Source organism: Mus caroli, chromosome 3 (genome assembly GCF_900094665.2).
Source record: "Mus caroli chromosome 3, CAROLI_EIJ_v1.1, whole genome shotgun sequence".
NCBI lineage: Eukaryota > Metazoa > Chordata > Mammalia > Rodentia > Muridae > Mus > Mus caroli.
Window position 1 is genome coordinate 146,668,061 of NC_034572.1, and position 27,482 is coordinate 146,695,542.

Below are 27,482 nucleotides of genomic sequence, written 5' to 3' on the forward strand. Positions count from 1 at the left end.
AAGTCTGTCTCTTGACAGAAATAAACACATTTTAAACAGCTACTGACCAGGTTTGTTCACACCCTTGGAGTCTGGCCTTTGAACGTGCACTTAGACATGGTCTGCAGCTGCCTCTTTGCTGGCTATTTACAAGGAACAGAATAAAGTTCCGAAGCCAAGGCGCTGTGGTAAGTCCTGTGAGCCTGTTAATTGTGGGTGGTGGTGATTTCCAGTCTGTGAGAGAAGATTCCTGAACACCGCAGAGGAGCAAGCTGGGCGGTCGGGCCTTCAGCGAGCCAATGCTGAAAGTCAGTTGCGAATGGATTTCCCTTTGAGTCACAGACTCAAGGGCACACCTTGGACAAAGCTTCTAAGATGGCCTCTGTGCACTCTGCTCCATGGAGGGCCACAGGGGATGCTAGAAACCCGTCATGTGATCCCAAGCCTGGAGTGGAGGCCCATGCGTGGAAACAGATGAGAGGAGCATCTGGCACATTCCGCTGGCCTGCACCTGCTGGTCAGAACCGCCCAGGAGAGGGATTCTTTGGGGTGACAGACAGTCTGCTATGACTCAAGTCCCTCCCTGATGTTCAGTTTACAGTGTGGTCTATTTAGATGGGAATACTTGATAGCTGTTAAAATGTGTTAAGTCATAAGAAAGTGCTGAGGAGGGGCATAGTCGGCAAAGCGTTTGCCTCGGAAGCGTGGAGAACTGAGTTCGACCCTTTTCACCCACAGGAAAAAGTAAATAAAAATTAAAAAGAAAGTTAAAAGGCTTTGTTGGAGCTAAAGAGAGGCCTCAGTAGTGAAAAGCCAATAGCGATCTTGCAGAGGACCCAGGTTCAATTCCCAGCACCCACATAGCAGCCGACAGTTGCCTGGGACTCCAGTTCCAGGGCTCCTTCTTCAGGCTCCCCGTATGCAAATGATAGACATTCATGCAGGAGAGGCATCCACACACACACACAAAACAAATAAATAAAATTAATTTCTTAAAAGCTGAGTGTGGTATCGACATATAGAATCTTGATTGACAGGATATTGATAACCAAATGACTAGACTATTAAGGATTTTGCATGGGAGACAGGACATGGCGACAGCTTGTGGTGTGGAATACAGTCAGTCACTCATTCAGTTCTCACAGCAAAAGGCCATCAGATAGAATTCCTGAGGTGGAAGATAGATCCTGTATAAAGCAAGTTCCGACAGTCACTTGCTGCAGGGTCATCAGAACCGGTCATGGGTGCCCATTGCCAAGGAAGGCCGAGTCGGAGCCAGGAAGGCAGTTGCTGAGCAATCAGAAACCAAGAATGTGACATAATCTTGTGATTCCCACCAGCAAACCCAAGCAGTGCAAGAGTTAGGATATACTGGCAAAGAGCATCGGCAGTTCTGGGTGTGACAGATGAACCACACAGCTGCACTCCTCTGGCTTAGCCCAGCAGGCGACACCTACTAGAGATAGAGAGAGGAATGCCAGCGCTGCTATCTAAAGGAAAGCTCTGCTGTGCATCTGAATGCTCCACCCAGTCCAGTCTGATCAGGCTTCTTCCCCACCACAGGCTACAAAGCAAGGAGCATGATTCCGTAACACCGGACACCATAGTCATGATGGAACAGAAGACTAGACCATAAACCATGGGGGCATCGAGAAACATGATTAGCAAGGTGGTGCACCTCGCTGTGGCTCTCTGGGGGCTTGGTTGGCATTCCAGACTTCTTCCCCTCTGGTCTCTGGGGCTTTCTTTGTTGGTTTATTTTGCAAGTGTACATATGCATGTACATGTGTGTATGCAGATGGCATAGATATGGACGCCAGGGGAACGCTTCCGCTCTGCCTTCCCCTTCCCTGAGATAAGGTCTCTTACTGAACATGTAGCTATTTCAGCCAGGCTTGCAGGCCAGGGAGCTTGTTGATCCAACTGCATCCACACCCCAATAACTAACTACATTACAGGGCTGCAGACCCGTGCAGCCACCCCCAGCTATAAAGCTGTCTGCAGTATGAATCGGAGAGGGCCCCAAAGGCTTATTTCCTGACGCATAGTGGAATTTTGGACAGGGATGGATGTGTAATTTTTCTCAAGTCACAGGCTGTTAGCTGGCAGGGTCTGCATAGCAGAACTGATTAATATAAGAATCACCCCCTGTGGAGGTCACCTTAGCCCCAGGGTATATGATTCCTTCCAGACCTCTATGGGAGTACAGTGCCTTTCTCCCAAAGAGGTGTCTTGCTTCCCTGGAGGATCGATCATGTCGGGCAGAGGACAGAGAGGTCCCATTCGGCTGGTCATTTCCTGTAGCCAAAGTAATGGCCGGTTGCATTTGGGTATCCAGGCATACAGATACGCTCGAATAAAACGACAGGGAACACTTCAATAGACCTGGTGTGAACACCTAACACCGTAGACCTGGCCCTCAGGACTAGCAGGGCTCGCCTCCCCTGATGGAGAAGAAGCGTGGGGGTTGGAGAGACGGCTCAGCAGCTAAGAGCACTGACTGCTCTGCCAGAGGTCCTGAGTTCAATTCCCAGCAACCACATGGTGGCTCACAACCATTTGTAATGGGATCAGATGCCCTCTTGTGTCTGAAGACAGCAACAGTGTACTCATACATTAAACCTTTAAGAAAAGAAAAGAAAAGAAGCAGTGTGTGCTTGAGCAGCAGCTGTCAGAACGGTCTGAGCCATGGCCTCCTTACTCGTCATCACCTCAGCCGTGCAGACAGAAGTATTCCCCCTCGGGTGACCACTGGTCCTGCTGGGTGTGACACGTTTGCTTTTCTGTCTGATTTCTTTTTTCCTCGTATTGTAATGAAGCAACCATTGCCTGACGTAGCCTCCCAATTGTTACTCTGAATCTAAAACGTCCCCTTATCTGGAGATACCCCTGGTCTCCAGATTTCTCTTCCTACTTAGGAGAAATCTTTATTTTGAATATGCCATATCCCTTTGTGTGGGTACACCACGGTAATTGGCTGGCCCAACTTTTCTATCTTAGCCACCCCACCCCCATACTCCCTGGCCCCCCATGATAAGGTAGTTGAGGCAGTCTCATCCTGTGACAGCTATCCTGCGGGACCCGCTATCCTGTGACACATACCTCAGAGCACTGCTTGCGCTTCCCTTCTATGAACACCACATGGTCTCATCAGAACCTGTGGGCTGACTCCCTGCTGGGCTCCCACCCTAGATGACACAATGAGTAGATAGAACTGACACACTTGTCTATCCTCCACGGGCTGGGACCCCGCAGCTGGGATCAATATCTGAAACTTCTCTCTGCACACACTCTGTGTCAGTGAGTTGTAACTTCTAGATATAGACCTGAAGTAGAGCCGAGAAACGCAGACAGAGAATGAGGACAATGGACTTGGGTCCTGTGCAGCCATAATTAATCTTGATCAATGTAGGGAGTCTGCAGTGCCCCCTCGGTCCCTGGAGGACGGTTTTAGAAGCGCAGAGTCAGGCTGACTGCAGAAATGAAGGAGCAGGGCTTGTTGATCTTGGGAAGGCACTGATGTGTATTCATCAACCTTCCCATGGCAGCCGTTTGCGACTGAGCACCCGTGGAACGTCCACTCCTCTTTCTTTTCTCACACACATACAGGGTGGAGGGTGTCAGACAAATTCACAGGAACACGGAGCCTGGCAACCTCTGTCCAGTGTAAGCAGAGAGCTGGGGGTCTCTGAAGCCGCCTAGGAAACACAGGTCTGGGCGTGCCTGTGAGCGTTGGCTGAGGTGGAAAGACTCGCTCTAAATGTGGCCGGCAACCACTCACAGGCTGACTGGTTTAAAGAGAGAAAAGAGAAAGGAGCACCACAGCTCATCTCTCTGCTGACTGTGGACAGAGTCACCTGCTGCCTCCCGCTCCTTCCACGATGGACCATATCCAACCATGACCCAACCCCCCTTCCTTCTCCACCATCCTGTTGCCAGGCACTGTGTCACAGCAGTGATAAAGCTAATGACTGAGGTCTGACCCGGGTCCTGACCCAAGGTCCCCACTTGTTCCCATTACATGCTGTTCCTCCGAGACTCGTTTATAAGGGAGCTTCTATGTACGAAGGGTTCTCACCTGACGGGGGGTGTACTTTATAACGAAACTATTTACTTATAGGAATCACGGTGCGGGAGGAAGGAGAAGGAGAAAGATCTTTCCATTAAGGTAATTATTTGGCGAGTTTTGTGATTCGTCATTCATTCCGGTTGAAACAGGGCCCAAGGTAGATATACACCCAAGAGGAAGAGAACAAAGAGGAAGAGGCAGGAAGAGACGGAAGGGCACTAAGGAGGAGCACATGGGGAGGAGGGGGATGACTGAGAAAACAGACTTCTCTGCTTTAGTTTCTCTTGAAAGACTAGAAGTAACTTATCAGCAAGACTCTCGAGATAGACTTCTTAAAAAATAGCATATCTCAAAGCAAAGCAATGAGGCCCTTTTCTATGTGAGGCCGACTGTGGTGGTAGTGGTCGAAGGTCTATATTATCTTGCACATCCAGTTAGATTTCCAGACCAAATCCGAGGGGAGCCGCTGTATCCACCAGCAGGAGGAAGATTTACACAAACTGAACGAAGCTTTCCACAGGGCCCCACTCAACTGACTCGTCCATCTAAACGAGCTCCTAACACAGAGGCGCAGGATAAAAGCGGGAGCTGGTGCGGTGACCATCAGAGGAAACCTGGCCGGGCCACAAGTGGTAAAGACTCCTCAGGAAGATGTCATTATCAGTATTAAAGACAAGGCAGAGAAACGCACACCACCACCCAGGTTCACAGGGCTCAGAGGATGGCAGAAGCAGTTAGCAGAAAAGGCTCAGAAGCCATCTACATAAGGGTGCGCTGTCCACTGATGGGAAACGCCCTCTCTGTAACACCCGCTCCGATCTCAGTGTACTCTAGGCACTAAAATAACATGTCAAGGGGACTTTATGACTCTTTCCAGATGGACCACAAGACTTCACGCTGCCAGCTGAAAGTGATTCAGTAAGAAGCGGAGTCTCAAAGCTGGGCAGGGTGGAAGAGTCAGCACTGTGAGGATCACTGTCACTTCCAGCAGGGGGAGCTGTGAGGGGCACGGCCAAGGAGTCCCAGAGAACGGAGACCAACAGCCAACCAGATGCCAGAGAACAGAGGCCAACAGCCAACCAGATGCCACTGGCGAGCAGTCCGCACCGTGCTGACACCTGGCGAGCACCTGATTGCCATCCCTGAAGCAAAGAAGCCAGGGAATCGATTTCTTGGCCCTTTCGCTGCACAAACGGAATCCGGAATCCGGCAGGCACAGGACTTGTTGACTGCTCCTGCTGAAATAAGCTCAGAGAGGAGCTGCCCCAGAGAAATATCACTCAAGCCACATGTGTGGCTTTTAATTGTCTAGTAACAGTAACAGCTTTAACAAGAAGTAAAAGTGAAACACGTAAAATTAACTTTGATATATCTCACTTAATCCATACAATATAAAATATTCAAGTAACCAATAATAGAAACTATTAATGGAATGCTTATCTTCGTTTATTTTATTTTTTTTTTTTAATAGTGAACAAGTGCTCTCTTCAAGGCAGGGAAATAGAATTACAAACCCAGAAGAACAATTGAGGAGCCTTTAAAATATATTTTTTAATGATTTTTTCTGAAAATTTCTTAGAAGGGGTTTTCATCAAACCCCCCCCCATGGTGTGCACTTCTTCCAAACACACCCCCACCTCCTCGCCCTGCCCCCACCATCACAAAAGGAAAAAAGAAAGTTAGGGAAGCAGGCTGACTGTGGTCTGTGCTTAACCATACAGTAAAGGGCACCTTCTTTGAAATGGAAATCAGATGGGGGGGGCAGAGTCAATACAGCTTGGCAGGGCACAGTAGGTGGTAGGCGCTGCAGGGCCTCACTGAGGGACGGGCTGCTGCCTCAGGGAAGGTCAGGTGCAGCACCAGGCAAGGTCAGGTGGAGCAGCTCACCATGGAGACACGCCATGATCCAGCCTGGTCCATGTCTCCATCCAGAACTGCTCAAAATCTTTAGTCACCTTGACAGAACAGGGCATGGCTTTCCAAGGACGCTAACTGGACTTCCCACCTGTCTCTGACTCCCCAGCAATAAAGCTGTTCCCAGGAGGAAGGAGGAGATGAGGGAAAATGCCCACCGAGAGTCACCCTGCCCTCCAGCCATCAGCAGAAGTCCAGGCAATGTTGGCTTCCTCCCTTCTCCAGCTTCTGAGCCTCTGACTGCTGTGTGAGAAGTCACATTCTTTTACTCTTTGGAGAACACTTAAGTTGTTAGAAACTTGACCCTGAGAAAGCACGAGAATTAATAAAGGAAATGTTGATCCTGATGCCGGTGAGGTAGAAGCAGGTTCCCACCTGCCCTGGGCTTCCCACCCACCACAGGCGCTGACCACCCTGGCCACCTATTTCATGCTCTAGCCATATACATAGACTGTGAGTGCTTGATCTCTCATGCACCTGCATAATGCATGCACATGTGTGTATGCATACATACATGTATACATGCATGCATACATGTTCACACATGCAGACATACACATGCACACATACACATCTGCGCAGACACACACACAGAATGATGGCCATGGGTTAATGGACCAGGCTTTGATGAGAAATTAAAATCAGCTAGCCATGTGACCTTGAGCAAATTACTTCACCTCTGGGAGTGAGCTTCCTTTTCTAAAAAGAGACTCAGATAGGAGAATAACTGTCTGTACTTTCCAAAGAATTAAAATGAGTTAATGTAGCGAAATCGATGCACTAGAAATAGAAGAAGAAACAGGCCTGGAGCATGCTGGGAGCCACACACATGGTGGCTGCCATTACTACATCATTACCCTGTGCACGTGGAAGCTGTGGTTATCAGACGTGCATCCTTCCTGGCAAGCTGGCCTCACTTATGACCTCACTAAGTTATTTTCCTGACCAGTACTCACGCCAACCCCCAACTGCCATTCCCAGCAAACCACCTATACACAGACAAAAGCTGACTGTGCTCCGTGGACAGCTCCTGCTTCCTGCTCCTTCCCTACAGAATCTAACCACACTCAGCTACCATTCACACACTAGTCACTCACCCTACACCAATGCTTCTTAAAAATTAACATGTATGTCAATCACCAAGACACTCAATCAAAATGCAGAATGGAATTCATGAGATCTGGGTCTGGAATCCTCCAAGTCTAAGGGGGTCTCAAGATGAGTTCCACAACGTGGGTCCATGGACCACTCTCTGTTGCACAGATGTAGCCCACAGCTCCTCCAGGGCAGGGACCAGAGCCAGGCATACTCTGTCTCCTCCAGTCACCTCAGTCTCTGGCACACAGAAGATGCTCAGCAGACTCAAGCTGAGCTGAGGGAGATGATACTGCCTGCTCTCAGACTTCAGGCTCCTCTGTGGGGAGTGACAAACACTTCCAGAACATGAGAGTTCAGCTGTTTGGGGTTTAAGGAGTATAACCATCTCCATGTTAAACGCACCCTAAACTGTGCTTACTCAGGGAGCCTCTCTGAGTTATGCAAACACTGTGTGCAGTCACTCCCACTGTGAGAGGGTAACACTGAGTACCATGGACAGGAAAGGATGCTGCCAAGAAGGGAAATGACTGGGAAGTAGCTTGGTGCTTTGCTGGGAGCAGAAAGACCCTCACTGGGGAAGGAGGGAAGAACCATTTGCCTATCTGCCGATGCCCTTCCAAGGTACAAGCTGCATTTGCCCCATGCCCCCCAATACTTACAAAGGAGTCAAAAACAAAGAAATTGCTGATATAACAAAATCACGCCTTTCTTACCTGCCCATGAAGAAGACACAAGAGCAGAGAGGACACACCACAACCTGGACAAGACCAAGACCTAAAGTCCAGGCTTCACTCACTGAGGTCTTCCCACGTGCAGACACCATCCCAGGCTCTCAGACACTGCTGCCCCGACCTTGTGAATGAGCCTCTCCCAGAGGAAGGCAGACGGCACAGATGTAAGTAACACACTGTATGTCGCATGACATGCTTGGCCACAAAAACAAAGTAGGGCAAAGTGACCATACCTGGTTGGTGAGAATGACAGGACAGAGGGCTACGAGGGGTCAAGTTTGATGCAGAGTCTTGCCAGTATCTCACTCACAGAAAACTGTCCCGGATAAGGCGAAAACGGCAGGAAGGGGCGGAGGAGGCAACTCCACTGATAAAGCACTGACCCTCAACCGAGATCAGAACCCGTGTGCAAAGTGGGTATGGCCACTGTAATGGCCTGAGATTACACCTGGGAGATTACCAGGAGAGGAAAGGCAGAAACAGGTAGATCCCTGGACGCTCACTGGTCACCTAGCCAGACCAACAAGAGACCCTACCTCAAGCAAAGGTCAAAAGTCCCTGAACACTGACACCTGTTGTTGTCCTCTGGCGTCTACACACAACCTCACACACAGACCCACAACAACAACAGACGGAGCAGGAGGGCTGCTGTGGCCACAGAAGTGTGAAGAAGGGAGCATTGTTGAGCTTGAACCAGAATGCCAGTTGGAGTTTGGGGCTCCATGAGGCCTGGAACCTGCAAAAGAAATCTTGGAGTTTTTCGCTGAGCAAGACAAAACGTGTTCAGGAAGAGCCTGAGCGGAGGGTAGGTGAGATCTGCCACATTTTCAAATGTGTGGACGGAGCATGAAGAACAGAAGTGAGGGTCAGGCTGAGAGCGGAGGACCAGAGGCAAAAGCCAGCATCAGCAGTCCCAGTGAGAGAGAACAGAGGCTAGGCAGTGCTGGGGAGATCCCAGTGGGATATGTCGTGGACTGATGGATGAAGAATGGAAGGCATGCCTTGATTTAAACCTAGGACCTGCTAGGGCAAAGCAAACAGTGCCCCCCCCCCCCAGATGCCTCGATCCTCACCTCCAAAGCTGAGCAGTGTATAACACACTGTGGCTAAAGACAGCCTGCAGAGATATGAACGTGGGATCTTGACCTGGGGTGTTATTGGGACAAAGGGGAGGGGGGCAGTGTAACCACAGGTTTATCACAAAGGGAGAATGGATACAGGCGGACCAGAGTTACAGGAAGAGGTGATGAAGGAGCAGAAGAGGCAGTGGAGCAGGACCACAGTAAGACCCGTAGAGAAACAGCAGTTCCTGTGGCCTCCAGAGGAACCCAGTGCCCTGGGCCCCCAGTCTCCCTCTGCAACTGTGAGTGGACGGCATTTTCTACAAAGGAGCCAAAGTGTACCTGGTTGTCTGTGATGCCCCTGACTGAGCCAGAGAGCCCAAAGATTTGCTGAGGGCCCATGGCCCCTGAGAGGCCAATTGTCTGCCCAAGTAGAGCCAACACTATCCACCCGTAAGATCTCACAGGGAGAGCCACACTTCCTGTGACCTTGAGCATGTCCTTCAGTTTCCCCAAGCTTCAGTACCTCCTGAAAAAGAGGCTAAATCTTGTCTTCCCCTGGGATCCAAGGAGAATGACACTCCACGCAAGTGTTCACAGTGAGCCGCTAATGTAAGGTATCTGTTACCGTGATAAGTTGGTCTCTAACCCATCGGCAATGGCAGTTATTTCTCACGGAGACCCTTCTAAGCCTTCCGTCACCACAAAGCTCATTATACCCTGCCAGGCTCCACGGATGCAGAGAACCGTTCAGGACAACAAACGGCTACAATTTTCAAGGGAGCGCCAGATCACCACACAGACATTCCCACTCTTGGTCTGACACTCTTCGCCAGCCTTCCCAGACTTTATCTGTGATCATCCAAGGGACACACCATACCCGTGTATCATCTCCAGCCCTGCAGGCTCGCTCCTTCCCACCACTGAACCGCCATGTCTTAACAGCTCTGGTTGGGGCCCACTTGACTGCATGGGACACAGCAGGCTATGTTCACAGAACCTGCTCCACTCTCATTTGCCCAGGATGGTGACACTGTCTCTTCAAGGCTGGCGTCCCGGTCACCTCAGTGTGCACACACAGGTTCCAAGAATCCCACTCTCACTGTACTGGCTTTGTGTATCAACTTGACCCAAGTCAGAATCATCAGAGAGGAAGGAGCCTCAGTTGAGGAAATGCCTCCACGAGATTCAGCATCTTCTCAATTAGTGATCAATGAGGGAGGCCCCAGCCCATGGTGGGTGGTGCCATCTCTGGGCTGGTAGTCCTGGGCTCTATAAGAAAGGAGAATGAGCAGGCCATGAGGAGCTAGCCAGTAAGCAGCACCCCTCCACGGCATCAGCTCCTGCCTCCAGGGTCCTGGCTTACAAGGCAGTAAGCAGCATCAGTCCACGGCCTCTGTATCAGCTCTTGTCTCCAGGGTCCTACCCTGCCTGAGCTCCTGTCCTTATTTCCTTTGGTGATGAACAGCGATGTGGAGGTGTAAGCCAAATAAACCCTTTCCTCCCCAGCTTGCTTTTCAGTCATGGTGTTTTGTGCAGGAATAGAGACCCTAAGTAAGACACTCCCCATCTATAAAATAGAGGCTCAGTCACTAGACACAGCCTTGGTACTGTGGGCTCACAGAGGGCTTACTGACTGACTACCTTACTAGCTATAATCATTCCAATTTAAGTTTCCCCCTAATGCTTTTCATAAGCAGCTTAAGCTATGCACCTCCAAGTCTACAGTTTGAGAAAGTCAGTAAAATCCTTTCTCTTCCACTAGCTTTTAACTACTAAGAAAGGCTTTCATTTCAACCTCCCTTCCAGGGCAAATGCATCCTATTTTCTTACCATCTGCCTTAGGGTTTCATGGCTGTGAAGGCACACCACGACCACAGCAACTCTTATAAAGGAAAGCATTTAATTGGGGCTGACTTAACAGTACAGAGGTTTAGTCCACTGTCATCACAGTGTGAACCACAGTGGCACACAGGCAGACACAGTGCTGGAGAGGAACAGAGCGTTCTACCTCTGGATCAGCAGGCAGCAAGGAAGAGAGAGAGAGTGAGACACTTAGCGTGGCTTGAGCATCTGGGAACCCCAAAGTCTGCTCTGAGTGGCACACTTCCTCCAACCAGGCCACACCTACCCCAACAAGGCCACACCTCCTAGCAGTGTCCCTCCCACCTAGCTACATTTTATTTTACAGACATGCCCAGGTTTGTCTCCTATACGCCTCTAAATCCAGTCAAAGTGTTGATATTAGCCATTCCACCATTCCTTCTGCACCTCAGCCCTCAGAGCCCCTTCCCATCCACACGGCGTGTTCTTATACTTATGTTTGACTACTGTTTCCTAAAATACAGCTGACATACCAGGGTCTGAAACAGTCCTCAAATCGTGGCTCTCCAGACCCAGTGTCTTTCTGGTATCAAGGAGATTTCAAACTCAGCTTTCTTGTAAAAACATTACCACTGAGCAAGAGAAAACAATAAACTATATTCTGATCACCAGGAGATTTGAACAAGAAATGTTAATAATCAAAAATATATATGATTCGGAGAAAACACAGAGCCTTATCAACCCTCTCATATTCACAGGTTTGAGGTTGGTAGCAGTGTCTAACTGCACCTTTTACAAATTCCATGTGTCCTCGCATGCAAATCCAGGGAGCCAGCGACTGCTGTGTGTCCTCTGCAGTGGCTAGGGCAAGGCAGTCAACATAGGACTATGGCAGAAGATGGGGCCTGGTCTTGCACCCCAGACCCAGCAGACTGGGCCTGACCTAACAAACCTGCCATTCATTTGGGATTACCTCTCCTGTCTCCAAACCTGCTTTCTGGAGTTGGGAAGGCCGGGAGGATGCTTACCCGATGATGTTCGGAAGCTATAGACACAGACTTTGGAGAAGGCAGACTGAAAAGCCACAGACAGCACTTGTCAAATTCTAGGTGCTGATAACTCCTGCTCATAATAATATCCAAAACCACTGCTGCCAGTTGTTATGCTGAACACTGCTAAACACTCACTGTGTGATTAAGTGTTTCTGTACTGAACCACGTTCCCACGAAGTCCCCTTATCAACATGTCACCATCAGAGCACTGAGATTCGGAAGGGCCAGAGTGTAGCTAGATTGGCGGAGTACTTCCCTAACATGCCTGAAGCTCTGGGGTGCTGCCCTCAGCAGTGGCTAACTTGGGCACCACGGTGCATGCCTGTAATCACAGCACCAGGGAGATAAGAGGAGGAGAATATGAAGTTAGGGATATCCTAGACTACATAGTGAGTCTGAGGCCAGCCTGGGCTGCTGCTAAATAAATAAAGAAAAAAAAAAAAAAACAGAAGGGTCAGATAACTCACTTGAAATAGAGTATACATACAGTTCCGAACGCACAGAACTGTCTCTAGTTATTAACTACCCATGCCGCACTGTGGACTGATCTCTAGTTTGTCCATCTGTAGGGTAGACGTTCTCAAAGCTCACCCACCATTGGTAAAGAACACCCATCCAAATTACCAGGCCGAGACCAGTCAAGCAGAAGGGACCCACCATCTGCGTGCGAAGTTGCTTGCTGTGAGCTAGACAAAATCAGGAAGACAAGGCTGGTGAAAGTGAGCCACGCTTTGGGTGATGGTAACACTGTTTGCTGTTTACACCACCGCCTAGAAGGACCAGAGTTCCGTGGGCACTGGAGCAGGACCTAGCTCTTACTGTGCTTCACATGCAAAGCCAGGGTTCGCACTGTCTGGGTGTTCCTGCTTACACGGTAAGTTCCTCCCGGCACGTCTTCATTCTCAGGAGACATGAGGTAAGTCTGGCTTTTCCCAACCCTTGATATCTTCCATCTAACTCAACAAGAGACCTGCTGGGAGTTTATCAAGCTTTCTGAACCTCCGCATCAGAAGAGAGAACTGAGGCAGTTATCGTAAATGTCTGCAAACATCTGCATACACAGGAAATGATTTTATCTTGGTGGTAGGCACTTCCAGTCCTGGGTGATGCAGGAAGGAAAGAAATAGTATTACCATGTTATCCAGTCAGCACGTGGATTCTGGTAAGATCTGGATGAGCCTGGAGCTTCTGGAGGTCGCAGAAAATACCACCCTGTCCCCCCACCTCCCAAGTTTCAGCTCTTGTTTTCTTGATGGCCTTGCTTCTTCTCTCTCTGCTGTTCATAGACAGAGCACACCCACAACAGCGCTTCTCTACCGTCCTCTACTTCCACTAGCAGGCAAGAAGCCATGCTCCTGTCTCAATCCAATTCTGATATTCCAAGAAATCAAGTATGAAAAGTCCCTGGATCAATCAGCTATGGTTGGGAAACAATCAACCCATATCTGTTTCCATGCCAACTACGGAGATGAAACAATAAAGAAGAGGTCTCCATACATTTCCAGGAGTTTCCAATTTCTCTTTCCAGAAGGAGAAATGGACAAGAGACATACTATGTGTCCCTACTATAAGCAAGGCGCTACCTGAATGGAGAGGAGACAATTCAATTATAGAGCTCAAAGTTTTCTCTGGGATCCAGGAACTTTAGAAACAGCCAGCCTGGCTCCTCCCTCCTCCACCCATCACTCAGCTTCAGGCACTGGCGGGCTTCATTCCCTCAGTGACACAGGTTCCTTCTCTGACCAAGGCCTCCACATCAGGCCAGCCATATTCTGTGTGTCCCCAGACCTGACCATCTTCCCTTAGCCTCTCTTCCACAGAGCCTCCCTCCAGCCACTGTCCTGGGCCAACCAGGGTCCTGTGACCACTGGAGGCTGAAAGGGCTGAGAGGGCTGAGAGGGCTGAGCAGATTTGCCTTCCTTCGCTCTCATACAGTAACACTGACAGGGGCTGAGTCTGTCTTTCCAGTGAATACTCAGCTCTGCAGAACCTCCACATCAAAGTCTCAAGTCTCATGTAATGGGAAAAATAATAATAATGTGCATTTTCAAGAAGAAAAAAAATAATTAAAAATAAACAAGTGAGCTAGACCAACTCCTTCACTTTCCAGGGTACAGAATATACAAGGGGACATGGCCTAAGGACACATAAATCACTGCCCACACTCCATTTTCAACACAGAGCACTGACCCAGACAGGAACCAACCAGCAGGCGATACCGGGCAAGAAGCACTCCATAGGCATGAGGGATACGTTGTTACACCAAGGCAACCTGAAAACAAAGTCAGCTGTGGTCCGCAGGCAGCGGCATCCCTGCCAACAAAGATGCCAGGCTCACACTCCCACCAGGGTCCAACCCCAACAGGCCATCAGCCACTCAGCTGAGAAACAGCCATCCCAGAACATCAAGGTCCTTTCAGCTACAATCAAAAGCCATGTCTCTAACCAGCTATCACTCAGGACCCACAGGCCCTCCTACATGTAAATGACTCCTGCGAGTTTAATGTATGTTGGGGATGCATGTGGCAAGTTTAAATTCTTTCTCTTCAGTTGACATTAAACAATAGCAGTGACCACCCCAAATTTGTCATGAGTCACGCTAAATGGTAAAGTGGGGAGATCCCACTTTATACAGCAACACGCCAAAATATATTGACATGTAAAAATATACTAATCTGAACTGGGGAGATAGCCCAACGGTACAGTGCTTGCCCATACAAGCACAAGGGTCCCCAGCACCCATATATATATAAAAAAAAAAAAAAACAAAAACAAGTATGGTCATATGTGCCTCCCAGGCAGAGGGAGACAGAGACAAGCTGGCTCCCCAGGGCTCTCTGCATGACCAGGCTTCCAAAATGGCAAGGTCTAAGTTCTCAGAGAAGCCCTGTGTGAGGAAGTAAGACAGAGAACCATGAAGGTGGCTCAGCTGGAAGAGGCACCTGCTGTCAGGCCTGACAACAGGGACTTGAGCCCCAGATGCACCTGGTACAAGCAGAAAGCCAACTCCCACAAGGTGTCCTCTGCCCTCCAAACTCGCACATGTACACACACACACACACACACACACAGTAATAGTGGAGGATCCTCCAAACTTGATCTCTGGTCTCCACACATTCACACAGGCAGACACATCCATACATACACACGCTTATCTCTCCCTCTCTCTCTCACACACACACATGCTTATAACTCCCCATATGCATATACATGCTTATAACATGCAGACATGCATACACATACTTACAAACATACACACATGCATACACATACTTATCACACACCCATGCATACACATGCTTATCACACACACATATGCATACACATTCTTATCACACACACATGCATACACATGCTTATCACACACATGCATATACATGCTTATCATACAGTATACCCATGTATACACATGCTTATCACACACATTTATGCATACACATTCTTATCACACACACATGCATACACCTGCTTATCACACACATGCATATATATATGCTTATCACACATACCCAGGCATACACATTCTTATCACACACACACTCACCCATGCATACACATGCTTATCACACACACTTGTTTGTTTGTTTGTTTGTTTGTTGAGACAGGGTTTCTCTGCACAGCCATGGCTGTCCTTTAAGTTGTTCTATAGACAGGGCTAACCTCAAACTCATGGATCCCTCCCTGCCCCTTCCCCAACCCCAGCCCCAACCCTGTGCCTCCCGAGTGCTGGCACTGAAGGCGTGTGCTACCAGGGGGAATTGCTAATTAATTTAGAAAAGCAACAGCAGCAAAAAAAAGATAGTGAATTAAGCCAAGGCTGCAAGAGGCTCACCCCTCACCTTCACGCCTGCATCCACTCTCCTCACCTCCACCCTGCACCCACTCTCTTCTCCTCACCTCCACCCTGCACCCCTCTCTTCACCTCCATCACTGCACCCCTCTCCTCACCTCCACCCTGCACCTACTCCCCTCTCCTCCACCCCTGCACCCACTCTCCTCACCTCTACCCCTGCACCCACTCTCCTCACCTCCACCCCTGCACCCACTCTCCTCACCTCCACCACTGCACCCACTCTCCTCACCTCCACCCCTGCACCCACTCTCCTCACCTCCACCCCTGCACCCACTCTCCTCACTTCCACCCCTGCACCCACTCTCCTCACCTCACCCCTGCACCCACTCCAACTGCACCCCAGAGGCAGAAGCACATCCTAACAAGCAATCCTATCTCTGTGGTCACATTTACTGTTCCCTAACAAAAACAAAGACCAATTTGAAAGGACAGAGGACAAAATACAACCAGGGCCATTATATTCAATGACAACAAGACAGAACACCCTGTTCACTACTGGTCCCAGAGGTGTGGCTGGGCCTCAGTCTCAGCATTGCCTGGACCCGAGTCTCTCCCATCAGTCCTGGCAAACCTAAAGGCAGAAGCCCACCCATCACAGGCATTCTCCGGTTTGTCCGACCCTGTCTGTGTCCCTAAGAGCTTCTTCTTCAGCTGTACAAGTCTAAGCCCATAAAAGAAATAAGGGACTTAAATATGTGCTCTTCATTTGAGTAAAATATCTGCTTTGGATTTGTGTAGGACCTAAAATGAGAGAGAAGGCAAAAAGGCTTCCCAGTCCACACCCCCTGGGCCTGGTGAAGGACATGCCATCTCTATTCTGGGAAAGAAATTGATAACAGAACACACAAGTCATAACTTCCAATCTGTGTAACTGCCACAGTATACAAGTACGGAACATGATAAAGCCACAGAAGCCACTGTGGGACCTCTCACTCTACCTAATGTAACTGCCACAGTATAGAAGTCTAGAACCCAATGCCACAGAAGCCACAGAAGCCACGGAAGCCTTGAAAGCCATGGAGGCCATGGTGGGACCTCTCACTCTACCTAATGTAACTGCCACCGTATAGAAGTCTAGAACCCAATGCCACAGAAGCCACAGAAGCCATATAGCCACGGAGGCCACGGTGGGATCTCTCACGCTAACGAATATTAGTGCTCACACTTCCTCCTTCTTCAGGGCAGTATTTTTATTTTCCACCCACCTTAAGTTAGACAGTGTATACTGTTTTGCAACAGAGACTTTCTTGTCATTTCCAAAGCTAACATCCACAAACAAGGGAGTTTCTTGTCTCAGAATGTCCCTCAGAAATCACCAAAACAATGGTGATCAAGAGAGCTGTCACTGAATTACAAGTGGCCACAGACGAAAGCCAGGAACTGCAGTCAGATCACCCCTGGCCAAAGGGGGTCACTCGATGAGGTCACCGTATCATCTCAGGTCAGAATCAAAACCATCCAGGTCATAGTCTGGGCCCTTCATTTTCTCCAAGAATCTTGGAAATAGCTCATTATTTTTGTTCTACCACAGAGTTCTGGTTAGCAAATAAGGCCTCATAACAGTGTCATCTGGAATCTCTACATGCCCTGGCCCTGAAGATGTAATGAGACTGGCTAGATCGCCCCAAGCGCCATATTCAACAGAAGCATAAGTCAGTGAAGCACGAGCAGTACTTTGGGTGAGGCTACGTTCACCTCCTCCAACAAGACTGCTCAAGTTTGCAATCCATGCTTACTACACCTCAAGTAATCTAGACACGGAATGTCAGTGCTCTCCCATTTATACACAGACACACAGACAGACAGACACACACACACACGTCATTCAAAAAACAAGTGTGAGTAAAATTTAAACTTAATAATATTATAATAATAATAATAAATGTTAAGTCAAAAACCCAGGTGGCAATGCATAGTGAGAACTGAAAACCTCACAGACAGCCCAGCCTAGGACAGTGCTTCTCAGCCTTCCTAACGCTGTGACCCTTTAACAGTTCCTAGTGTTGTGCTGACCCCCCAACCAGACAATTAATTCTGTTGCCACTTCACAACTGTAATTTTGCTACTGTTATGAATCGTAATGTAAATATCTGATGTACAGATGGTCTTAGTGACCCCTGTGACAAGGCTGCTCAAGCCACCACAGGTTGAGAACCACTGGTCTACGATTGCCTCCTGGTTCATCAGAACCCTGGGCAGTGTTTCACCATTTCCCTACACTCGACCAGTGCCCCTCAGAGAACTGATCCTCTCTGTTGGTCTGAAAACTGGCTGGCCAGGCCTAAGAACACTGGTATCTTCTCTTCCATACCTGCCTAGAGTTGAACAGGCATCTTTACTCCTCACCTCTACCTGTGGCTTGGGTTCACCCACACCAACTTTGAACATTTCTCATCACAGTATAGCCCCAGACAAGGCATACAATCTCCAGTGGGAAAAGTCTAGCATCCACTCTAAATGTATACAACCTTTAATTTTTAATTCTTTGTCTGCTAGGCTCTGAAAGACCTTTCTGAGGCAGCCTTGGTACTCTAAGGCCACCCACTGCTAGGTATCTATCTTCTGTCTACACAGCCTGTTCCCATAGGGCTCAACTTGACCCTTGGACTCTCAATTGTACACAGCAACTAAAGACCATCTAACACAGCCTTCTCATTTTAAAAAGCCCAGTGAGCTGGCACCCCCAAAGCCAGAGAGCATGAGTAAGTAGCAAGCTGAATCCGTGAGACAGCATCTCTCCCAGGACAGTGGTACTTATGATGCTTCTGCATCCGCTGTTCTGTGCTCAGGCTCACAGTGATGCACAATGAAGCGGCACACAGGGCTCCATGCTGAAGTTCATGTGAGTGCTGGTTTCCGCCTCCATGCAGAGAAGGCCAGGTCTTCTTGTTCATAGACAGTAATAACTCCCCAGCGAGTATCAACAGCTACGTTTCACAGTGTCCTTCATACTAAAGTGCATAAGACAGAATGAATAATCTCTCTCTTTTCTGAGGACACCTTTCCAGGGAGCAGAGGAACACGAAGCATACGAAAGAGAGATGGAGAAAATGAAAAGGAATTAGATTAAGCTCCTGGAAGGCAGAAAAAACAGAGTGAGGCATGGTCAATCCAGCGAGGTTCCATCCAGACCTCCAACCGACAGGGGAACAAATTAAATGTGCATGAACGTTCTCGGCTCACTGCCCGGACTTCCGCAGAACTTTCAAAAAGAACGTGTGATGTGGGACATGCTCAGTTACTGTCCATTTCCCCCAGTGGAAATTTACCTTAATAATTTGTTAGCAGGGGAAACAGTAGAAGTGCAGTCAACACGATCCCTTCCTAAACCTATGCTGGAAAGATCAACTCCTCAGCCCTCCCCTCCCCATTCCGACTCCGCAACACAACTCACAGAGTAGCTGCCACTTATTCGCTTTCTCCAGCAGCTCCTACGTGACTCACGAGGGATGGCCCCTCTGCAAGTATGCCTGCAAGCCCTGGCTCTGCACAGTACCCTAGCAGGCAGAGGGTGCTGAGAGCAAGCAAGTCAGGTTGGCCTGAGAACTGACCCACTAGGCCAGAGGAAGCACCTCAAGATACAACAGAGTGGATAAGGACACACAGCCAAGTGGACAGGAGACATTAGAGATTCTGGGAAGACAGAACGTGGCTATTTCTCTATACTCAGAAATGTTCTGTAATTTCTATATATGCTCTATACTCCATACGTTCTAGAGTAATGTCCAGTAACTCTGGGGACAATGAATCCCTTCAGCTCTTCTGCTGTAGCTCTTTAAAACCAGCAGCGAGATCCTAGCCCTTCTCAGCTCAGTTTACTGCAGGCTTTGGTTTTCTTCAAGGAAACATGATGCCCTTCTACTTGAAGAAGTCTCCAGTTACCCCTGAGCACAGGGAGGGAGCAGGGGGCTCCTCCTCCTTACTGTGACTAGAAGGAACATCAGCACACACCAAAGGGGCCTCCTCTTCTGCCATCAGCAACTCCTATTTATGTTGATGGAAGCCAGAGCTGCTAAACTGCAAGTGAAGCCAGGGTACACTGTTCTCTGGGACCACAAGTTATACACTGCTCCTCCCAGGAACACAAAGGCTGCACCAGATCTGTCAGAGAAACTGTAACTCATCTAATTAAATAATACGAAAGCAGAGGCCTAGCCTGGTAGCTTTCTGATTAGCTGCCAGGCTGATTCAAGCAAGGTGTTCCAGAGGGAATGCTCTTGGATTTCAGATGCAAAATTTTCATTGAATTCAGACAAACACACATCCATGCACACACATGCACCATCTGCATATACATATATGCATATATACACTCACATACACTCACACAATACATATATACACACCATATACATATATGTACAAGCATACACGCATACATACATATACACAGACATATATACCCATGAATATACATTCATACAGCACATACAAATGCACACACCATCCCCCCCACATATATATACACATATGTACAAATATAATCATGCACACATATACACATATATGCACATATACACTATATGCATATATCTGTACTCATACAACATACATATATATACTCAAACATACATACCACACACATATATTCATACACATATGTGCACACACATACACACTCGGTGCACACACACAACTCACTGTGCTTGTGTTGCCCTTTCCAAAATGACAGGGACGTGTGCAAGTATCTAATGAACTGAGCTTATCCATCACGGAGGGATCCCTTCCCTTCATTCTAGTTTGTTTCAATTGAGGGATTTAAATTTGTCATAAAGCATTTTAGACCCTCCCCTTCCCCCTTCCCACCAGACGTCAGGAAACCACCAGCACAAAGGCAGTGCTTTTGGCACAGACATGTTTTTTATCTTGAGCCACCCTACAGAGTCACTTGCTTCTCTCTTATCTGTCTTACAAGGCAGCAGCCATCAGCAGGCCAACCTCAGCTGAGCTCAGCTGTCGCAGCGCAAGGTTGGTTTCTATCTCCAATTACAATGGGGAAGCCTTGATATACATCAGGATACAACTAACCCAGAAAGGGGTTACAACCCAGAACCACCATCCCCTCTGGTGGACCTCAGATGGGTTTCAAACGGTCTGTGAAACCCCACAAACCTGACAACACAGAGCTAGGAGCCCACCTGGTTGGCCTCAGTGGGGCTTCAAAGGGCCCTCAAATCCCTACAAGCTCCACATAAAACTATGTCATATAAACTGTACATTATGCTGGCCACTGTATATAAACAATAACAAGGAAAAGCTAGTGAGGTGACTCAAGGGGTAGAGACACTTGCCACCAGGCCTGATGACCTGAGTTTGATCTCTGAGACTGGCATGGTGGCAGGAGAGACCTGACTCCCACAAGTTTGTCCTCTGACCCCCAAGAAGCACACAAACACCTTCACATTACACTAATTAGATTTTTAATTAAAGAATAACAAAGATAACCAAAAGCAAAATTTTTCCAAGAAAAAAAAAAAAAAAAGCAACCATGTGTATCTAGAGAGCAGACAGGAGTCACTGCTCTCCAGAGAGCAGACAGTGGTTGGGAACGCTGGACAGGGCTCTCCAGAGAGTGGACAGTGGTTAATATTAGACAGGGCTTTCTAGAGTAGACATTGGTTGGGAAGACTGGCAGTCAGGTCTGGGGATCAGTCTGGTCCACGCTAAGCCTTCTAACCTTACAAATGGAGCAAGTTTCCTACACTCTGAGCCATGCCATGCCTCAACGAGGTAGGAGGAAACATGAGCCCGGGGAGAGACCTCACTGGTGCCTGACTGCTGCGGCAGAAGCAGCCCTGGATCTGACCACAGTGTGCCTCTGAGTTCTTAATTAGCAACAGCTCCAATTATTATTATTCCTAGTGGTTAGTCAGGAAAGAAGTTAGACAGGAAACTGAGTGCATTCATTCAGAGTTAAGACATGTTTGCCCCTGCCGCAGACCATCAAGAAAATTCCCTTCCTGACCCTTGAAGCCAGTCCAGTTCAGGAATAACCTGCCAGGAGCCTGTGTGCTTTGTTGTTGCTGCTGTTGTTTTCCAAAAACTAACGACTGGACAGTGTACGACAGTTTGTCACATGAAGGAGAAAAGAGTAGCTAAGTTCTTGGGAGGACAGCAGGGAATCCTTCAGGGCCTGAGGATGTACATATCTTGGGGAGAGGAAAGGTCACGTCCACTTGCATTTCAGAGTGAATTCTCCCACACACATTTCCCAAACCAACAGCAGTGAGCCTGGGAACACAGACACTTAGGAAGCAAGCTCCCCTGTCCTGTGTGGGGATCCGTGTCAGCATGCTCATGGGCAGCACTGATCCAGGCCCCAGCTTTGTGTTGCAATAAATCCACTCCCTCTGCAAAACTTAACATTCCTCCCACTTGAATTATGGGTTCTTCCATATGCTTAACTAGAGAAGAAAATAATATATTTTATGGCTGTTTCCCGCCCCTCCCCCTTACCCCACCAACTGACAGGACCACCTCAGCTCTTGCAGAAGTTGGCTTCACTAGGCCATGGGAGTCACCGACGGGGCTGCGTGGCCTTGAGGCTCTAAACTCAAAGCAAAAGCCTGGAAGTACAGAATGGGAAGGGAGATAGCAAAGACCTCCAAGATCAGGTCACAGACTTCTGAGAGGTTTCCTGTCGGTCCCTCTGACACCAACCACATTCACAGAGAATGATCCATTGATAGCAGCAGCAACAACAACAAACAACAACTTTTTCGTCTTACAAATCAATAGATTAGTTTAAAAAAATCCTATTTTGTTTCATTATCATCTCCATCATAATAACAAGTATATATGATTTTATTAACAGTTTGATGTATTCTGATCTAGGTGTTTTATGTATTCTTTTTTTTTTTTTTTTAGAACATCTGAATTTTTTAATCCTTCTTTACAGGTTACCTAGACCACTTTTGATTAAGAAAACTGTAGAAAGTTAGTAACTGCCACAAGCAGACACCAGTTGGTGGCATGGGTCTATTTCCACAGAGTCCTGCTTTGCGGGGTGTCTGAATGCACTGCTTGAGGTCTCTGCTCAAAGTTGCCGGAATCACTCGTGGCAGATTTTAGTCCACAGGTCGCTTTTCCCCATATTTCTTTGTAAACTCTTCAGCATTCTTACAGAATTTTTTACGGTCCTTAGAGTATTCTTCAGCTAGGTCAGCCCGGAGTGCGTGCTCAGGCTGGGGGTCACTCACCAGTGCCGTGAGGGGCTGGATTACTTGGTCAGCCTTGGTGGCTGGCTTCCAGCTTTCAGCACTAATGACTGGCAGACAGACCTTCTCATCGATGTTAGGGTGGCAGATCTTTGTTTTAAATGTGATCTTGGGTGGTTTGAATGGATACTCTGCTGCAAAGTTGATTTCAATTCTGAAGGCTCCCTTCTCATATAGATGGTTGTCAGGAACAATAAGCCCTTGCCAAGTCAATAAATTAGCTTCATCAACCTGGATGCTACGGAAGTTTTTCATTCCACATCTGCCGATCTCTTCAAGCTCCTTCATCAGCCTCCTGCTGGCCGCCATCTTGGATCTGATGCTGCTCATTTTATGTATTCTTAAAGATGTATTTTCATTTTTAATCATGTGTTTTTGTGTGGAGATGTGTGCACAAATAACATGTAGGAAGAGGTGGTGCCTAAGGAGTCTAGAAGAGGATGCTGGATCCTCTGGAATGCACTTGCAGGCATTTGGACAATCCTGTGTGATGCTGGGAACCAAACCCAGTTCCTCCCAAAAGCAGTGCCCGTAACTGCTGAAGCATCTCTCCAGCCCCCTGTACAAGTGGGTGCCCCACTGCTGTGTCTGACTGCAGAGCAGGCTGGACCTCAGCTTAGAAACCTGCCTGATACCACAATACCACATCCAGGACCAGCAAGCCACGGAACAGACCTGTCACACAGAACGGCTCTGACTCCAAAGCATTCTCCTTCTAAGTTCCCTAGCCTGGGGACTGAATTTTCTGAGTCATGTGAAGAATTGCCTACCATCAAAGAGAGCTAATCTTTTGAGAGAAAAAAAAAACAAAGAACAAACGGAAAATAATTTGAGGTGGTATTTGTATAATAATTTTAGGAACATAAGAGCAGATGATAATGGCAGGCAGCAGCAATCCAGCACGTCCTTTATGGCCCATTAGTACATGCCTGGAGTGGTCAAAGCTGTGCCTCTCACTCCGGGCAAGTACTAATGGCCAATAAAGCTCACCTCGTCATGTCTTAATGCCATATTATATCAGAGCTCTGGTAAGGGAATGAGTGTTATCAGACAGAAGTGGAAACTGGGTAAGCAGGCCAGCTAAGGAGGAGGAAGGCTGAAGGGTGTGGGCAGCCATGAGCTGGGACTCTGCCAAGGCCTGCTAGACAGCAGTGCGATCCACTTGGGGTCACTCTCCCCACCTGCACTGGGATGCTATGATGAGACTTTTCCCGAGCTCTGAGAGGCTGAACTGTTTCTGAAAATTCACATTCTCTCCACAGCAGCTCAAGGAACCCGAGCCCAGTGGCCACAGTGCCTTGATACAGAAGTAGCAGCGATATGTGATTCTGGAAGGGACAGAGGCTGGGAGCCGAGACACAGTCCTACTCTATAATGAATGAAGTAGCACGTGAAGACAATGCAGAGCTCTGACACTGAAGAACTTCAACTGTACCTCAGACTGTATCTGGACAACGGTGTGTAGATATACATCGGTTCTCAACCTGTGGGTCAGGACCCCTTGGAATGCTGAATGACTCTTTCACAGGGGTCACCTAGAACCATCTAAAAAAAAAACCACAAATATGTACACTGTGACTCATGATAGTATGAAGTAGCAACGAAAATTATGGCTGGGTGTCATCACAATATGAAGAACTAGATTAAAGGGTTGCAATGTGTCAAAGGGAAGGCTGAGAACCTGCTGGGCCAGAGCATCAGCCAGCACATGAAAAGGTGAGAACACGTAAGCAAAGACCAGAGAGAACAGGTGGGAACAAGCACACGGGCCTCAGACATGGGAAAACATCAGACATGGGCATTTTGTTCAGGGGCTTCTATCTATGGGAAGATAAAATGGCAGGGTTAGAATCCCAACACAGGATGGTTTAGCAGGCGGAACCATGACGAAAAATAAAAATCTGTTCATAGTCTTGTGTTTGGAATCTATGACCTATGATGTCATAGATTTATGATCTATGTGGCAAAAGAGCACACAATGTATAACATATAATTCTTGTGTGTGTGTGTGTGTGTGTGTGTGTGTGTGTGTCAGAGAGAGAGAGAACGCAAGCACACTAAGAGGGGGAGCTTATCTCGCATTATCAAGGCAACCCTGAATATAGCCACATGTATCCTTATAAGAGAGGGGTGCTAGAGATATGTCTCAGTGGTTAAGAATGCTTCCTACTCTCACAGAGAACCCAAGTTTGGCTCACAACCATCTGTAATTCCAGCTCCAGAGACTACAATGCCAGAGTCACCTGTAAACACAAGCACATAAGGCACGCAGGCACACATAAATGAAAGTAAAATAAAGTGTAAAATAAAAATAGTAAGAGAGGCAAGAGAGATGTCTTGAGGCAGATGCATGGAAGAAAAGGTAATGAGGAGACAGGATACCTTGCCTTGCTGGGACTTAATCCATATTATGCCATCATTTTGGCCATGCAACCACCAGAAGCTGGACAAGATAGAATGGGGTGCTCCTTTTAAGCCTCCAGAAGGAGCATGGGGGCTAACACTCTACCACGTACCCTCTACAATCAGGAGAAGGCACATTTCTGCTGTTAAAGACCTCCAGACTTTGTCATCTGGTGACATTGTTCCTAGGAAATGTAAATGAGGAACTCAAACACAGTCAAATGCCAGCTTCAGACCTAAACCCTGCTCACTAAAACAACCAACCTAATAAATGGTTTTAACAGTAACAGAACAGACATAGTAGAAGGAGGAATGGGGAACCAGGAGAAAATAAAGAAGACACAAGAAGACAAAAAATGGGAGACTAAGCGGGGTAAGACATTGTGAGAAGGCTTGACACACATGTAATTACAGCCCAAGAAGAGCAGCAGTATGAACAGGCAACGCAGCCTTTGGCAAGATAAGAGCTCAGGACTCTCCAAAGTCAAAGAAAGCCATCAAGCCTCAGTCGGAGGCACTGAGAGAGACACCGAACCCAGATCCCCAAGCAGGATCTATTAAAAAAAAAAAGATTACTTCATATAGCACATTATAATAAAACTGCTAAAACAACAAAGAGAAACTCCGGAAAGCAGCCCAAGGGAACAAAAATTATATTTTAGCTAACTTACCGACAGAAATCAGAAAAGCCAGAAGAAAGTACTGAACCCTCAAAGTGTTAAAAAAAATTTAATAATAACCTCAAATTCCATGTCCGGAGAGAATGTAGGGATGACAACGGTGACATAAAACATTTCAGACAAACAAGAAGCAAAAGGGCACACAGTCAGCAGACCTCCAACAAGGACGATGCCAAGGAGTGCTCTGTAGGCAGAAAAGAAAGTCCTCCCAGATAGATCAACAGATGAAATTGCGAACAAAGGAAAGGCTGCCCGTAAGAATAAATTACAATGTATCCTGCTTGAGAAAGGCAGCTGCCTGCAGCATCTGGAAAGCATTGGAAGTCAAACAGATAATGACCCGTGAACCAAGGGAAAAAACTGCTATCATGTTCCCAGACCTAGGTCAAGACGCACACCATCACCTCCTTCTTCCATAAGCACCAAAATAATAACAAAGAGTAAAAGACTAAAGCAATAGCCCTCGAAACAAAAGAATCTCAACCCGAAAGAAGGGACAGAGAAAGGGGCCATTGGCACTGGCACGTGGATTGTCAGGGGATTAGGAGAACAAGAAGATGAAGGGACACTGTACAGGCAGGCTGGGGCTGGGTGACCACTCTCTGGGAAGCTATCGCTGGATTCTATAGAATGTGCAGCAACAAGAGGCAATGGAGGAGCTGGGGGTTGTGATGTGTTAATTTGGTGCCATCAAGTGTCACAGACCCACCATTCTGGTAAGGGCTGTTGGTAGCCAGAGGTCTTGCTTGTCTCGAGTGTATATGGCAATGGTTTCCTTCAGGTGCAAGAAAGGGCGGAGACCTGGATAAGAACAGGTGCTCTCTGGGCCATCAATAATGTCCCATACCGAACTGGATAGATGACAGCTGGTCACAGATGGGGTCACTTGTGCTTGGTCACTGGGTATTTCAATGCCCCTGCCCTTCTGTTTAAAATACATATAAAGTAAGTAAACAGGTTCACGGAGAAAAGGGCCTGGTGGCCAATTAAGAGACTGAAGCTAAGCGCACACAATGTTTTCACATCAATATTCCAAGTCAAGTCATCAGAACTGCCTTCAGGAGCTAATTTCTAACCTCCTAAAGCAGCAAGACAAACGCAACAAGCTGCGGAGAAGGTGCGAAGCTGAAACCTGAAGCCAGGGCATTTTCTTTTCCCTGTGAGGTTTGCCAGACTCATAAAAACTACTTTCAGCAGGAAGATCATGGTTCAGCTCTACCTCCCTCCCAGAAGACAGAAAATGAGCTGCCCTCAGCAGACATTAACAACTCTATCTGCTTCCCTCCAGAGAAAACTGTTGCCGTCCTTCCATCGTCTCTGCAAGTTGGTAGCCTCAGGCATGAGTCAGGAAGAAGGGACATCCCACATGCCAGCCTAGGTGATGATTACCTAGAGAAACAAGCCCTCCATCAGCAGCCCCAGCAACTCCCATCTGGCCCTGACTCTATGGAGTGTTGGGCATCACTACCGCAGGAGAGTAGGTGAAAAGTCAGACAACTCAACCAAGGCCAGTCATGGTTTGATTGTGTCAGAGTATCACCAGGGCAAATCTCAGGGCGCTGTGGCAAAGGCTAATACATTTACAATACACTCAATTTCAT

General features: G+C 47.9%; 1 protein-coding gene and 1 pseudogene across 1 annotated transcript in view; both read right to left on the reverse strand.

The window, feature by feature from the left end:
• The window catches only part of St6galnac3 (ST6 N-acetylgalactosaminide alpha-2,6-sialyltransferase 3), a 513,109-nt gene that overhangs the window by 461,447 nt on the left and 24,180 nt on the right, over window positions 1-27,482 (reverse strand). The window lies entirely within an intron of this gene.
• Window positions 22,443-23,236, reverse strand: LOC110290964 (annotated as a pseudogene).